The following is a 12959-nucleotide window of genomic DNA, read 5'->3' on the forward strand; positions in this document are numbered from 1 at the left end:
AGCTCAAATCCCACGGAGTCCCTATGGATTTACCAGGCAGAGGGAAAGGACTGGAAGCGGGAACGATGAAAAAAAGAGTGGAACAGAGAGTCGTGAAAAGGGAAGGAAGAGGCGAGAGGCGAGGTCGACGACGGGAGAGCGTAGGAAAAGTCATGGAGAGGGAACGAAAGAGAAAAGGAATTTCAACGTTCAGACGGTCGCGATCGGGAGGTACAATTTAGGAAGACTATGGCGTGGGCAACAGCGAAGGGAATACGCTCGGCCGATCGATACTATGAATATTCGATATTTCCCTGGAAGCGCAAAGTACCTGTCAAAACAGCAATTTCGAACATTAATGTGTCGTTGCAAGGACAACGTTTGTCGTGCAAACATGGCCATCCCTGCAACGCCGCGAGCCTCTTATTTGCGAGTTTCCTATCGCACCGATATGATTAATATTTCGGCATTGATCAATAGCAGTGAAACTAGCGGCGTAGCCAAACGCTCGACGACCAAAACTTTCTGCAAAGTCAACCGTTCAATTATCACCGTCTGACACCGGTCAAACTTAAGTTTCTAGTACTCTTGTTCGCGTCTGTGAACAACATTCTAAAGTTACTCGAAGAAAGCAGTCGAAACTATATCGTGCCGACGAGGATCTCCTTCCAGACATACCTACAATACTTTCAAGTTGTCTTTGTAAACTTTGAGAAGCATAAACAATGTCGTTACGTTATTACGAACAATAAAGACATTAACGTTATAAAGCTTGTTAAGGTATTAGTTATACAATGCCAATAAACAGCGAGAAACATCGAGGTTAAACACCAAAACGATGTTTTACCCGAAAGCGCAGACTGTTAATAATCGTAGACAGAGGGAGCTGGCTATTAGCTTTTCCTTAGTATGTCGTTTAAATTAATGTTTGTATGCGCAGGTTTGTAACTTCCAACCGGTAGTCGAACGGAGGCAGGATTTCTATTTGACTTTGCACTGTATTTTGAGCGATGCACGCCGCGTTACTAATGTTTATAGAGTAGATACACGCACTGCACCATGCACACGTACACGGATATACACGTGCACCAGTGCACGCACGGTAACGCAATATTTTAATATCGCTGGTTTACATTTGAATTCTGTATTTAGAACGGTGGACCCTTTGATATATCACGTAAGTAACATGCAGCGTAATGTACAGACGATAACATGGAAACGCGGTCGGGAAATATCGAAATATTATACGACTTTGTTCGAAGGCGCGATTTTAGAATACAGTTACATTTGATCTAATTAAGGTTGAAATGAAATTTTAATGAAAAGTATCGGTCCGATTAACCGAAACACGTTACGTCAACTAGCAACGAATAAAATATCCTCCCTGTCTCTTTTCCCCTTTAACCCAATTCCTGGATATCGATGCAACTATTAAGATATGTATAATTTTGTGTGCTGGACTGGGTTAAATGCGTAGTAGAGATACTTGTATGTACCGGACTGCCTGGTACGGCGGCTCCGGCGACGAGGCGCGGTGTGACGTGGCCACACATCACTCCATTAGGGGTCGTATTGTGCGCGGGGAGGGGCCCGGTGTGTCGTTCACACCGGTTCCCGGGCCCCTCTCGATCGCAGCCGGGACGGTCATCGCCGCTTTTCCCCAGAAGCGGCCTGGTGTCCGTGCAGATTTCCTCCACGTTAATAAAAAAAAAGAGATACTTGTATGTGGGTGTCAGTGTGTGGAAGTATGTGTGTGCGAGGCGTCTCAAAAACAGATGAATGTAAACTGTTCAGTCGGTTAACAGTCGGGTATCAAGGCAAGTCGGGTATAGTGTGTATCAATGAATATCTTAGAAATCGTCCATAAAATAAATATATAACTATCCTAATATTAATTCCAAGTGTAAATTTAGTATTCCTATAACATTATTTCGGTTATCAAGATCCACAATTCTCAACAGTAACATCAAGTGTGCATTTTTCATCGTGGATCACTCTCGACAGGCTAACAATGTTAGCTGCACAATTTTTCGTTCGCCTACATAGTGACAATTCTATATACGGGATGAGGAAAACGTTCGTGCAAGAAGCAAGTACGAGGATACTCGGTGTGCACGGATACAAAGTTCCGTGAAACGTTCGGGTTCTTCTTATTTTCTTTTCTTGGCAACCGAGTGTTTGTTACTTGACGCCTCTAGACTGTCTTTGTTACGGAGTTCTGCAGATCCTCGGACTGGTTCAAATTCCCCAGAAGATGGTGCTTCATCTTCAGTCAACACCGTTTCAATATCCTTTCTTCGACGTCATTTTCGATTCACTTCAGATCGACCTAAGTCTTCTTCTCAAACTAGACCGGTGACTTTCTCGAGCATAATTCTGGTACTCGATACTTGCTCTTATTTCGTCATTTTTATCGGATCACGAAAACAGATGCTTTTCAAAGTAATTTTCGACGATCGATGCTTCGACTTCTGAACCGTGACAATACGTTTACTTTAAAATCTTAACTGGCTCTCGACCTAGGCACTTGAGACGCTTCTTCGTTATAAATCTTTGCTGCTTCCGCTTCTATTATACTATGCTATCGATAAAACTTGTAAAGAAGACATTGTCATCGTCGGTTAATAAATCTATCATTTCTCGCCGAAGCGATGGGTCAAACGCCGGGATTTTTATATCCATCAAAATACTCTATCAATTTTTGAGTGAATGTGTCAGAAGGTTCGCATGAACTTGTATTTCCAAAAGAATGAAAGTGTTACGCTGACAAAGAATTAGAAAATTTTATAAATTCATTAGATCCGAAAGTCACGTAGAAATCGTAATGTTTTAATCACTAGTATCTCCATTTTGGACGACTTATCTATACTCGTAGCATCGCTAGACATCAGTTCACAAAAGAATCTAAGGAAAATTCTCTGTGCCGAGTGTTATCGTTTTAATTGCCACCTTGTTACGGGAACGGTGCGTTACGTGCGTTGAAACGGAATGGATGGTACCAGGCGACGGTGTTAAGAATTCTACGTATCTTCGGAGCATTCAAACACGTACAGCCATAAGCAAAGTTCCGGCAAATTCTCTCACGGAGTAATCCTAGGGTATGTCGTGCGATAAGACCGGCCGGAAGAATATACGACGGCATAAAGTAAGCGAAGGCGACCAAAGCCCGGCCGCGGAAGATTCATTTAAGGCTTATGAAGAAGTCTTCTCTTTCTTGAAAGACGGAGCAGCCGGCACAGCGTCCCCTCTCCCCTCTTTTCGACGAACACCGGCAGCAGCGCCAGCAGTCGTTCCACCGAATCGAGCGCGTTCTCTCGTGAACGCGCCAGTCGGGATAATGGAAGACCATCGCTGGTGAAAAGTTCGTCGCGAAAAGTTTGGATATTTTATTCGGTGCCGGAATAACTTTTAATATCCCGCTTCTAGGTTTATATCAACGATAGAAAGGGGAGAACAGGAAGAGGGAGATGGAGAAAAACAGAGGAAGGAAAAGAGAAAGGGCGAAAGGTTGGAAAAAAGTGGGCGGTCGGGAGAGGTGCTCAAGGGTTACTTCTCTCCCTCCTCTAAGCCTGTTCGCCATCCACGACTTTTTAGTCGTCGCCTCTCGCTCTGACGTCGCACTCCACCTAGCTTTGTCGAGTTTTAATGAAGAGTTCGGGCTCTTATTGGTTTCCTCTTTAGGGCGACCGCACCGTTTCTATGCCATCCGGAGGCGTTCGCGCGTTTTATTGCACCCTCGGTCGCGTATTTTCTTGACGATCCATAGAACGCGCTCTCTCCTTGACATCGGGTTTCGGATGATGAAGAAGGGGACGAGAAAGGAGGCGAGAGGGCTTTGCCCTCCGCTTAAGTCGAAACGGAGCGGAGATGGAATATTATATACGCGGCACTGTAATGTTAACTAGTTGGAAACTCGTAGGGGCCACCGACAGGGCGGGCCAGGTTATTCCTTACGGGCGCAAGTTTCCTCAAGTTTGGAGAGACGGTAAATTGCATGGGATACATTGTCCTTCGTTGAACGCGCACCAGCTACCACGCAGCTCAACTTCTACTGTCGAACTTCCGTGTGACCAGTTTCTTTGAAGATCGATCCCTTGTAACCTCCGCGTATTCTTTGTTGGATTGTTCGATCTTCTACCGAGACCGTTTAATCAGTCGCAGAGATTCATTTTATCATGGTAAATTCGAATTCGAGGATCGAGTTCGAGAGGATTGTACGCCACCTCATCGATCGCAATGATAGACGTCCCCGCGATTCACAGGATAGACAGATACTCCTAGATTGCCTTGAACTTGTAATTGCCGAAGGGTTTAGGTTTCCGTTGTGCAACGGAGACCTATCCGACGAGAGACGACCTCTTACTCGCGAAACTAGATACAGGTGACTTCGGAATTCATGGAGGATAGAGTCGTAACTGAACTCGTGGGACTTGATCAAGAGGAAATTGGTCCCAGACTACATGATACCGATACCTTCGGACTTAGGAGCTTCGTATTGACAACCTTAGTAGTCGTGGGGTCAGATACTCTGAACTCTTTGAACTGCCATTTCGGTGATCTGAATTTATAGCGTCGGATATAGACGACCCTCGAGAAAATCTGAAAACTCCGCAAGCGAAACATTATATTGACCTTTTAACTTCAGAGTTTAGATAATAAACATGTAGGTATATATGTATGTATAAAATAGAAAACCGATATTTGAATAATTAAATATTTATTCTTTATATATTTTCATTTGTTTTGTTTTATTTCATTTGATCTGTTGTAACGATTAATTTTCTACGATCGATTATTACGCAGTTGAAACTTGAGAGCAACAAAATCAGGATATAATTGCGTTCAAGTTCGGCGTCTCCTTAGCTACTGCTTAATTACGTAGTTTGGAAACGCGTCTCGACAACTCCGTTCGACCGAAGTTCCTAATCCATAAATCGTTGCCTAATATACACACGCCGGCTAGGTAATGCATGTTCAAGAGAGGGTAGTTTATGCATGGTAACCTTCGGATCTTGTTTCTTCGCGACGGAATAATATTTGCATAAATAATTTTCTGGTCAACAAGGAATTTTGGTTCTCCTACTTCATGCTAATGATATTCTATCGATATTGATTTGTTAAAATAAATCAATAATAATAGATTAAATTTCAATGAAATTTCAAAGTCAGATTCATTCCCAAAGAATCACGAGCGTAATTCGGAAAGTTGCGTGTTATCGTTTCGGAAGTTTCAATGCACGAAGTTACCATAAAGATCTGACGTTGATAGTTATAGCATTTAAATTATCAAGGAAGTTGGTTTATTGGTGTTGTATCTCTGAAGCGCGATTTCATTGTTCCGGCGGAAATTATCGCGGCCTCTTACGACGTTGCCGCGGGTAAGCAATACAGTGGCGCACGGTCGAAAGTTCACAGTACGTAAAGTGGATCTTTGGCGAGAGCAGCAGCGCAAGAAACGCGTAATTATAACTTCGCAGTTATGTCCATAAAATTGCAGTCGTAACCATAAATTGCGTTATTTTGGCCGTTATGACAGCAAGTAAACGGCCAGCACGCATGAGCTGAAACCCGTTTGCTCGTCAAAAGTACAATAATACTCAAATAGCATTAATTTTCTGCATATTAAATAAATATCAATAATACCGAATAAAACAATTTACCCTTATACTTTTTTGCAATTTGTATAATTTTATGGGAATAAACAGAACTTTAGCAGAAGTTTAATTATGATTTAACACTCGTAAAGATGTTTCACTGGACTATCAAAGGGACCGAGAGTAATAATTTTTTTCATCGTCGAGCATTTCGTCAACGAGATCGTCCCCCAGTTTAATGCAAATTTCGCTTAACCAGCGTTCAATTTACCCTTTTAAATTCGCACGACGAACCCCATGCCATTCGATTTTATTGTTCTTACAGAGACTATAAAGCCGACTGGCGGACAAAGGAGTTGATCCTTGATGCAATGCTTTCCTGCCACCTCGTTTAAGAACGAGTATTTGCATGGGCTCGAGACGTGGCGAATCGGAATTGCGTCGAATTCATTGTGAATGCGCATTTAAGCTAGAAGTCTCGGAACATAACGAACGACACTGGATGGACCGTATACTAACGTGTGGACGAAAACTTGGGAAACGAGAAAGAAAGGAAAGAAAAGAAGAGTGGGAAGTAGGGAAAAAGAAATAGGTTTGAAGAGAGAAACGGCGGTGGGGTAGTGGAAGTTGTCATTACGCAAATTTAAGGCTGGAATATAACAGACGCGAGAAATTTTACGCTTTCTGCTGCTTGGGAGTTCGCTCGTAAAAAAGGAGCCTGTATTAAAACACATTAAGTCCACCTGCTGGTAGTTTTACTCGTATCTACGTACGATGTTTTACTACTCATGGTAAAAATTTAATAAGTTCATGCAAATGAGGCCCTTATGTAAATCTGGAAGATTTCATGGCGGTCCAGATCCGAGGATCGCGGTACATATTTTTCGGCTGTTCCTTATTACTATGGAAAATTTCAACGTTGTAACTAGAACTTGCGAGGCGAACAAAAGAAAAATTTGATTCTGCGCGCGTGATCAAACTCTTGCTCACAAATGTTAGGCATTCGTAAATAAAATTGATGGACTGATATCGGCATGCCTGGATAATAATTATTATCACTTTTGTTGTTATTCCTGATTTTATAAGCAAAATTTACTACTTCACAAATTTATATGTTTCTAACACAAAGTTTATATTACATATTTCCAACGATTATCACGCAAGGTTCGTTTTATTGCTTCACGCAACGGTTCATAAATCTATTTATATGTGAAAACGCTTCAACATTGCGGTATATATAAAAAGCATAATATTGCTATGAGAATCAATCAGGTAGCAATATGAATCAATCGGTGAGACTTTTTGTCTTCCTTTTCGCCGTTGTTCTCATGTCAGACTACTTCATTAAGCTGGCTGACGCTATGGTAAGTAGAAGATGTTATATTACCGATAAAATATTAATTAAGGCTTAGAGTAATTGTATATATATATTATATATCAATTTTTTAGTGCATCTGTAAAAATGGGCGCCCAGCTCCTGGTACTCTAGGCCTGATATGTATAGTACGTTAGAAATATTCGACCATGTTAATCGATAATACAATTTGTTAATCGAGAATATTTTCTTTTAGAAAATCTGTCTGATACAACAAGCACAAGGATAAATATGTATGACGATATGGCACATCACTGTTATTAATTTTTCTCGCGTGATTGGGCAGTATTAGAAAATAGAGCATACTTAAAGTATACTAAATTCCAACAAGCACTAGGATAAATATATATGACGATATGGCACACCATTATTATTAATTTTTCTTATGTGATTGGGCAGTATTAGAAAATAAAGCATACTTAAAGCATACTTAAAGCATACTAAATTCGTTCAAATATTCAATTGCCTGAGCCTACAATAAGAAAATGCCATATATAGCAATGGATTCCGCTGAATTTGTTTAATGATCTCCTTGACCAGATAAAAAAAATCAGTAGCAGTTTAAAATACATTGAAACTTTCGTCTATCGAGTCCGAACGATTCTCTTTTCGAATCTAACTTCTCAAACTTTTCATTTTCCCATAATATACAATTCCCCTGTCGAAGAGGAGTCTTCGTTGAAGAAAAAATATCAGACCTCAGCACATTTCATCAGAATCACTGTAGAAACCAAGATTTTCTTTGAAACGCGTATTCTCTTATTCGTTCGGGTGAAAACGCCAAAGGAAATAGGAAAGTTGTAAGATACAACATGGCGAAGGAGGAAGGGAAAAAGGAGGGGAGGACATGAAGTAAGAATGGGAAGGGGAAAAATAAAGAAAGAAACTGCTTTTCAACGCGAGAGAGCGACAGGATAAAGAGAGGAATGGTGTAAGAGGGAAATGAAGAGAAGGAAAGGAAAAAGAACGACTAAGGGGGTAACTTTATCTGCGCTAGCAGAAGCGGCCCTCGAGTTCGATTTTGCGCTGCTCACTAAGTTACCTGATCTGCCCTCCATTGTCTTGTGATAACTTTGTGATACCTGGCTAAGGATTTCCTTAGATACGCCGTCTCCGGCTTGTTCCCTGAACGAGAAGAAAGACGAAGCATAGGGCTTAAGTCGTGAAACTTTCCCAACAAGCCGAACTCCCTCCACCCCGGTCGAGGGTGTTGCAAAAGTCGTATATCCGCGAAATGATCCCGTGCGCGGTACTTCCACGTGACTCTTGCTACTTCAACGAGGAAACAGCATTCCTTTTCGTTTATGTACTTTACGATATGGTCGCGTATTCGCAACTACGCAAACACGTGTTCCAAAGGGTACAATATGATTATCGACCGAGTTTAACGAAATGTTATCTGGCAGGTATGTTTTCCAGTCAATCATGCAATCCGAGTACGAATATCGTTTTTCAGGAAACAATTTCATATCGCTAAATTAACAGATAGAATGAAGTCAAGTGGAACGTTCGGCATTGCATTGTTGTTATTGTCTTTTGATCTTTACGTTTTATTGTTCTGTGCGATTAATTATCATTATGGGAGGATAATGGAACGGAAATACCAGGATTCGCCAGTTGGATACCTCTGGATTTATATATAAATAAGCTTTACGGTAACACCTTGCTCATTTTAAATTAGTACAATGTTTGACTAAGAAGGCAATTAATTTAAATTTATCTTTGTTCAGAAAATTGATTATTTGATCCGTTCGTGTTTCATTGCCCTTTATGCAGGAACAGTGATGACGAAGAATGAACAAAAGGAAAATTAACTCTCAAATATTCCCGATCACTTTTATGTTATTCAAAATCGCTTTCGGTACACAACGCGATGCGTATTTATACGCGACGATATTAATCTTCCTTTAGTAAATCCTTTGTTTTCTGAAACACGTTTACGTTTTGAGATCAAAGTGAAAGAAAATAAAAGCAAAGCAGATAATATTTGTCACAGTTTACGAATTGCTATACTGGCATTTCTTTTACGGTATCTAGCAATGTAAGTTCAGGCACCTTCTTTTCGCTTAATGAAACAGAAAATAGTTTAAGTACTTAAGTGGTAAATTATCAAAACGAATTGGAAATCCAATCGTACCTAAAAATTAGTTACAATTACTTAATCATATCTTCATCGGCCACTATAATTTTTAAAATTTTACCGTTAAAAATTTCGAATTCTTGTCTCCATTTCTTTATTTTATTCTTCGACAATTTAACATCACATCAACAAGGTTATCTGTTCTGATTGTAAAAAGATTAGATTTTATGGTAAAGATTAAGAATTTAAGAATAGTTTTATATGGTCTTGATAGATTAAGGTAGTATTCGCCTTTGTAATTTTCATATGTAAATGAGACTGCATATGCCTACATTTATACACAAGGTGGTGAATCGTTAGGTATAGATTTGTGACAACAATTGTAATAAAAGAGTTCTTATCTTCTTTAAGAAATATTCATGTGTGATTTTGGAGTATCCGCTTTTTAATAAAGACTATTGTTTTCACTTATCTATTTACGTCACTGTATACTCAAATTTTATTACTTCGTGATCTCATGTATCTACACAATCATTTATACGCTTATAAAAATTTATTATTAAATATAAGTGTTCGTAAATATTTTCACAACGAAGAACAATTCAATTCTATAGTATAAATACGAAGCAAAATATCGATATTGCATCGTCTTGCATCAAGAGCTGAATACGCTTCAAAATGAATACATCACTAATGACTTTTTTCTTTTTGCTTGTCGTCTTAACAGGCTAATTAGTTATGTCTTCGATGACATAAGGACAATTAAGTAATATTGCATACTAAGGGAACTCTTATATTAATATAAATATATATCAAAATTTTGATAAAGGAACTGTGGTAGTATTTCTAACAATTTAAAGTATTTTGGACTTTTGTGTTATATTATATGTATGTATATTGATATATGTATGCATTTATATTTTCTATTAATCAGTAACATTTTTCTCCAATGGCTTATTCCACGTGTGGATAGGAAATATGTGCCAGAGATTCATATCATATACTACTGAATTATGACGCGCTCATGCTAATTCTGTACCCTTCGTGTGCAAGTAAAAATTGACCAATAATGAATTGTATATGATATTACCTTCTCATGATTTTTAATATCATTCTGAACACGTCATATCATACTCCTACAATATTATATTGCAGTATTGTCATTTTTTTAGTATTTTCAACGTATGATTTTGAGCTGTGTTACTTCCCTTCGACAATCAAAAGGCTACATTGTAAATATTTAAACATGTGTATCAATACTATATTTCGTTAATAGATAATACATATTTTTCTCTACAAAATTTCCGCGGTAGAGGAATAAAAATAAATATATGTACATGATATTACATATTATACTATTATATCATATATTATTAGATGGCAGATTAACACTGTGATGGAACTTTTGTCGTCCATTATTGACACTTCTTGTGTGAATAGTATTATTAAAAAATAAAGCATTTGTTCTGCAGTACATCATTGTCTTTCCTATTGTTTTTAATATTGTGCTCAATGTTTAATAGCTTAGAAATTGACACATTTACAACCTGAACAACATGGAAAACTCGTTTTGTCATTGAAGATGTCTGAAGGACTTAAGTATTCATACATCTTCTCATAAATAGAAAGATTTAAATAATACGATGTCCACGGATTAATATTATTGTCACACTATTCCGGAATACTGAGTTTTTCCAAGCTTTCCTATTTGTTTAACTCTTTAGAAGAATTACTTTGTGTTTTATATCGATGCATTTTTATATATGCCTTGCTAGAGAAATAAATTATGTGGATATACTATCTATTCGTGACAAATTCATAACGATAGATTTAATCTATTGTAATAACTTATTATAAATAATAGTGTTGAAGTATATAATGAGCGCAGTATTCACATCGCACGCAAAAATTCGACATGGAGAAACATGGAACAGTTATTAAGTCTGTTTGTCACTTTAAAATAATAGCTGAAGTAAAGATAAGCAGAAACAGCTGTCTAGATAAGCAACAAATATTATAACTATTTTACTTCATATTTTGTATATGACTAGTGAATTAAAGAAAAGTTTTTAACAGTAACAATATTAAAATGCAGCATTGCATAGTCAAAAGTTGTCAATCTCTTCCATTGTCTCTGATAGTAACAGAAATATTTGTTGTTTCATCTTTCTGTTGCTATTGATCAGCATTTGATAAATGATAAATATGTTTCGTAATGCTGTATTCGAAGTTTATTACTTCGTGGAATAATAAATTGTAAAACAATAAATCGTGACGCACCAGTCACGAGAAATTGTTTTTAATGTTGACATAGCCGCATAAAACATGTGTAATGGTTTTTACATTTGTCTATATGTTCTGCGACATTGAATGATGATTGTGTATAAAAAGTAGAAGCGTGGGCACGTCAATATTGAATACACCAAGAATTGTACACAAGAGAACATGTATCAAACGATTAAAATATTTCTTTTATTTTTCTCCGTCATTTCGATACCACGTTGTTTTATAACACTCGCTGAGGCGGTGAAGATACTTTCATTTATTTACCATTTCTGCTTATAATTTTATGTGAAGCGATATTCTAACTTTTTACTTTAGTTGTTGGTTTTGATCTTTTGAAGGATCCATCCAAGTGTGGTACCTTCTACAGTAGACGATGCAGATTCCCTCAGGTAGCAGCTATGTGCCCAGTAAGATCATAATGACATTATATTATTGATTGAATTTACTAATCTCATCATTATCCTTTATCTTTTAACCGTATTGGAATAAAGTTTATTCTTCTTTTTTCTCACAGAGAGTCTGTAATGGTAAATAAATTTGAAGCTGAAAAGATAACGACAGTATTTAGAGAAGTCTTGATTTTAGCGATATTAAATACATAACTGAACTAAGTAAGATATAAAATATATTTAACTGTCTTGAAATTGTATTACATAACTGTCAAGAGGTACTAAAGTTACTTTTAATGCTATTATTGTCATACGTAGTATATATAATGTGGCGGTTACATATGCATATAAAGCAGAGAGACATGTCAAGAGACAGGAATATGAAGGAAATATTTGTCCAACCTCTTATACATATTCTTCTTATTATCATGCCAGGATATTATGTAATACTTGTGAAAGGACTGATAAGAAATTCTTTTATTTCTTTATAAAATTCCCTCGCAATATCGCTCGATCACTTTCAAGGATTCACCGAGATGTTCTTATTTATCTGAGAAGTTTTGCGATGCTCCCGCCACAAAAGTCACGTGCAACATATATCATTACTATATAACTGATTAATGTAAAGATAAACATTAACACAATAATTATAATTTCCTTCGTATGCCTTAGTATCTGTGCAGGAGACAGAAAGCAAAATAAATCCGACTTTATAAATAGCAAATAACGACGATCTTTTGAAGAAGCTATTAAATCTTAATTGCATTAATCACTAGCATACTATTACGAACTGTAGAATTCTCTAAATGTCACAAAATAAACAAACATTAAGCATCTTAGAATTCTGCATTCTCTCTTTAAATACAGCCCGATTTTCTTCCATGCAACATTTCATCTCGTTCGTTATCTTTTCGTCATCTAGAAGCTTGCAGTGGAACAAAGGTGGAGATATCGCCGCGGCATTCTACCATACCGTTAAAGAAAATCACAACACGGAATAAGGAAGATTATAAGTTGCATCGGTACGCGTTCTAACATCTGGCTTTAGTTCTTGGCGTATTACTTCTGTTTTCTAGAAAATAGGAAGCGGATGTGGAAACGCGAGACGCCAGGAGAGCGCTCGGAAAGATTTTCATGAATATTCTTTAGGTTACATTAATGCGCTTTATAAATATGTATTAAACCCACGGATTTTACTATCTCCAACAAATTAAGCTTTCCAGCTGCCTTAACCCTTCTTCCTGTTCTTCCTAGCT

At 37.7% G+C, this 12959-nt stretch overlaps 2 long non-coding RNA genes across 3 annotated transcripts; both read left to right on the forward strand.

The window, feature by feature from the left end:
* Positions 1 to 6583: 6583 nt before the first annotated feature.
* Positions 6584 to 7364, forward strand: LOC126870970 (uncharacterized). The gene is made up of 3 exons (XR_007691486.1): positions 6584 to 6937; positions 7023 to 7076; positions 7145 to 7364. It is a non-coding gene; the product is annotated as an uncharacterized LOC126870970 (long non-coding RNA).
* Positions 7365 to 11428: 4064 nt separating this feature from the next.
* LOC126871495 (uncharacterized) lies at positions 11429 to 12528 on the forward strand. 2 transcript variants are annotated; one of them, XR_007691666.1, is made up of 3 exons: positions 11429 to 11554; positions 11630 to 11721; positions 11829 to 12528. It is a non-coding gene; the product is annotated as an uncharacterized LOC126871495 (long non-coding RNA). The 2 variants fall into 2 exon arrangements; XR_007691665.1 differs by having other exon boundaries at positions 11653 to 11721.
* Positions 12529 to 12959: the final 431 nt, after the last annotated feature.

Source organism: Bombus huntii, chromosome 11, assembly GCF_024542735.1.
Source record: "Bombus huntii isolate Logan2020A chromosome 11, iyBomHunt1.1, whole genome shotgun sequence".
NCBI classification, from domain to species: Eukaryota; Metazoa; Arthropoda; class Insecta; order Hymenoptera; family Apidae; genus Bombus; species Bombus huntii.